The following is a 4,732-nucleotide window of genomic DNA, read 5'->3' on the forward strand; positions in this document are numbered from 1 at the left end:
TAGGACTGATGGTGGGACGAACTTTCATGATCGGGTCACCTAAATCCGAGCCACGGTTCACCCGTTACGTCTAAAACACGTTTTTGATTGAATTGAAGTTCCAAGTAGTGTATTGGCTGTATATCACGACTTGTGGGCTGTTCTTGGTGTGTTCTTGAGTGTACCAAAGTGTCGGGTGGTTTGCTTAGGCGGAGATATATGTAAGGCTCGCCGAAAACCGACACCCGGGGCTCAAGATACGACCCGATGAACTTTTGATTAAAACTTATGGTTAATTATTAAACTTAGGATAAAAATAATGACTTTCATTATTAATTAATTACTTATGATATAAGAAGTAATTATTATTATTTAAGACTTATGATGTGTATATTTATTATATCATTTAATTATTACTTATGATTTAATTAAACTTTTAATTAAACTTATGATTAATAATACTTTTATTATTAAAGGAAAATACTTATGATAAGTATTAAATTTATTTCTGAGAAATTATTATAAGACTTATAACAAAGATTAAATAATTATTTAATTATTATAAGACTTAATTATTATTTAATTATGATTTAGTTATTAAATACTTATGATTTAATAATTTTAATTAGAAACTTATGATATAATTAATAATTCATTATTAATTTATAATACTTATGATATGAATTAAAATTCATTATTAATTAATAAAACTTATATTATGATTAATATTTAATTAATTAAATACTTATGTTATACTAATTATAACACTTCAACTTATATTAACTTTAATAATTCATTTTATTTAATTAAACTTATGTTATGACATAACTTTACACTTTTGACTTTAATAAACATTATAACCTATGTTATTATTATAACTTACACTTTTCAAATTAATGTTGACTATGTTGACCAAGTTTGACTTTTGAGTTGACTTTCGGTTGACTTTGACTTTCAGTTGACTTCTGTTGACTTTCTAAACAAGGAACTTTCCTAACTTCAAAACTTTCTAAAAATAGAAGTTTCTAAATTTGGAAACTTTCCAAAGATAGAAACTTTCCAAAAATAGAAACTTTCCTAAAATAGAAACTTTCCTAAAATAGAAACTTTCCTAAAATAGAAACTTTCCTAAAATAGAAACTTTCTAAAAATAGAAAGTGTGTGTCCTTATGTTGTTCCAATCAAACCGATGCTTGCTGAGTAATGTTCTATGTCTACTTGCAACATGTACAATAGCTATCATACTAAGACTTGACCTAAGTTAGTTATTTATTTCGACCTGCTTTATTTATAGGTCGGCGTTGTGATCTTTCTTGGTCACTTTACTTTACTTGCTGTTCGCTTGTTTGTGAGATTTCTTCAGTTGCTATTTAAGGTGAGTTATAGTCCCATTTTTCTATTTAAATCTTTTGGGATGAGAATACATGCAATTTATTTTATATTTTGGACAAGTGGAAGTTGGTTTAAATTATTCATTGTGAGTTGAACAAAAATATTCCCTAGTCTGGTAACTGTAATCACTGGTTTCTACTGGTGAACGCGAATCCTATGGATAGATCTATCGGGTTTGACAACCCCATTTCGAGCTAGTCGCGCTAGCAATTTGTTATCGGAATGTTTAGTACTTCGTATTTAGTTGTAGATACACTTGTTCGGTGTATATTGTTTATTGTGTTTGGCAAGGGTAAATAAAGGGTTAAGTGGTTATCAGGTGGCTCACGGAAAATGGAATAATGTTTTATTATGTGTTTTCTAGCATATAATTTTGAGGTTCAAAAAGGAGTTTTTATGTTTTCAAACATAAATTTTTATTGGATAAATTACATATTGTTTGCAATATTAAACCTATAATTCACTCAACATTTTTGTTGACAGTTACTCGCATGTTTTATTCTCAGGTTCATGATTGAATGTTTCTGCTGTGCTTAGAGAGTCTGCATATTTACGATGGCAGCTTTTGTTAAACATTAACTTGCATTCTATTTTTGTTACATTAAATAGTGGTTGTTTGTTGACTTTGTTTTGGGTCAACTTTTGGTTAAAGTATTATTGTATGGTTTTTCTAAACTTATACATTTTAGTAGATCTCCTTTATAGGAAATCATTTTTAAATAAAGAATGCAAGGTTGTTTTATTAAATTCATATAGAGTTTCGATCAAGCTGTGGGACCAAGTGACGGAGCCGTTAAGTGTTTTGACGGAGTCGTCACAGTTGGTATCAGAGCCTTGGTTGTAGGGAATTAGACTGCATTGATATCGTTACCCGAGTCAATAGGGTGCATTAGTGAGTCTAGTCTACAGCTCGGCCTATAATATATTATTATATGTGATTATTTGTATCGTATTGGTATGTATATTGTTATCATACATACATTCCAATTATGTTCTGAATCCGGGAGGAACTCCCATTCTGACTTAAACGAACTCTCCGACTCATGCGAACTTATCCTTATAAGAACACCTCGGGTAGTGAAACCGAGGGATGTCATTCTTGACTTCTGAAATTCTCGACATTTCTATGTCATCTGTTATGGTTAAGTATATATAATGTTTGAGTTATATTACGCGAGATGTCATTCTTGACTTCTAAATGCTCGACATTTCAATGTCAGCTATTATGTTTAGGTATATAACATTCTTGTTATATTACGTGCCTTTGTGCTGTTGTGCCTATGTGCTTTGGTTTTTGAACCGGAAAACAACATTCTTGACTTTTAGAGATTCTTGGTACTTTGAAGACATTTTTATGTCATCGTTACTCCTATTCATTACTTTTGATGTTTTTGTCTCTTGTGCTATCCTTAGCACATTGTTTAAGAAATCGTTTTAGAGAAATTGTGTGGAAATTCGAGGTTGATCGCGTGTCCTGACCTCATGTAGTGATATTGGAATGGAACTATGAGTTAGTGAAATATAATGGCGTCAGGCCAACGTGATTATGTTATGTTAATTCATAAAAAGTCTCAATATTGTGACATGAGGAATAGAAAGTGAGTCAAAGAAAATTTGTACACCACTCATTCAGAAATTCTAACGTTGTTACATGAGTAAGGAAGATACTCATTATCTTATTTGTTGATATACGAGAGACTCGTCTTAACCGAACTACTTACCCCATGTTTTATCATTCATAACTCGCTTGTTAGTGACAGCTTCGCACGTGACTAGTTTTGACCCAAGGACTTGTGTCCTGATAAAAGTCAAAACAATATTTAACTCATTGGGTTTCATGACCTCGTAGCATTTATTGATTAGATGTCGCAAGACGATTCAAGTCCTTCACCCGAGCTTCAACGATCTTACTTCAACTCGTAACCTCTGTAATGCGGATACCCTGCTTTACATTAAAATTTTTACACATTTGTGTAATTGGGCGGTTCTCATGAGATTTATGGGTGAATGGAAGTAATGAGATATTTTGTCATGTATACAATTTATAAAATCATATATGTATGTATGGGTTCAAATGAATAAATTTACTCTTACCTATTTTGGCTAGTATATACTAAATTATACCTTCAAAATTATTTTAAAACCACTCCTTTATTGAGTTGTCTAGTTAACATTTTAAAACCACTCTTATTGAGTTGTCTAATTAACTCAAATTGTTTTACGTAAAATGGTACACGTTGTACATACTTCTAAGTTTACTAAGATCTTCGTTCCTTTTATGGGGTTACATCAGGCGTTTAAAGCTTTTCCAAAACTTCTTTGATTGATTACATTAGAATTTTCGGAGTGTTTGGATCACAGTTCTTCTCATCCTCCGTTTAAGGATGAAATTTACCATTAAGTTCATTGATAGAAATTCTTACACTAGTTTGGATGCCGGTTTTATAAAATTTGTTGGAGAGTCTTTGCGCTTATAAAATTTTATTTCTTAGGGTTGGGCAAGGCCGAAACGTGGGCCGATAAATCAATTTTCTGGGGTACCCTCGGTGGTTACCCTATTGTAGAAAAGGCGCTAGGTTAATTTCTACCCCAACTGTTTTATAGTGGGTATCATGGATATATATTACACTAGACCGTTTGAGGAGTTTCTACTCTCAATTTTCGCTGTCAACCGCAACACCCTCGTAAACATCAATCATAGTATTCAATACTTTGAGGTACATGAACTTATTTTTTTGGAGATTCATCTCACCTGGAGTCGGACATTCCTTATAACCCATGATTCACATTCTTTTCATCCTCACATAAATTTAAGAATATGGATGAATTCTAGATTTCCTCGCTTGTTGTACAAGGAAGTTCACTCTCGATGAAATATCACATCTTTCGTACGCATTCCTTTCGGGAATGTAATGAAAATTTACTTTGAAGACCATGATCCTCGTTATCTCCTTTAAGAGAATTGCCTTATATATCTATGTCACCGATGTGACTACTCCATATAGTTCTCCCTTCATTGTTGCAACTATATTTTATTCGTCCCAGTTCGTCCCCTTGGGGAGCTCCTGTTCTTTTTGTTAAGAAGAAAGATGGTTCGTTTCGTTTGTGTATTGGTTATCGCAAGTTGAACAAGCTTACGGTTAAGAACCGTTACCCTCTTCCGAGAATTGATGATCTGTTCGATCAGCTTCAAGGTTCATCTATTTATTCTAAGATCGACCTTCGTTCCGGATATCTTCAACTACGGGTTAAAGAATCCGATATTCCGAAAACTGCTTTTCGCACCCATTATGGTCACTTCGAATTCCTTGTTATGTTGTTCGGATTGACAAATGCACCTGCTGTGTTCATGGACCTCATA

The sequence above is a fragment of the Rutidosis leptorrhynchoides genome, chromosome 5 (genome assembly GCF_046630445.1).
Source record: "Rutidosis leptorrhynchoides isolate AG116_Rl617_1_P2 chromosome 5, CSIRO_AGI_Rlap_v1, whole genome shotgun sequence".
In the NCBI taxonomy this organism is placed as follows: domain Eukaryota; kingdom Viridiplantae; phylum Streptophyta; class Magnoliopsida; order Asterales; family Asteraceae; genus Rutidosis; species Rutidosis leptorrhynchoides.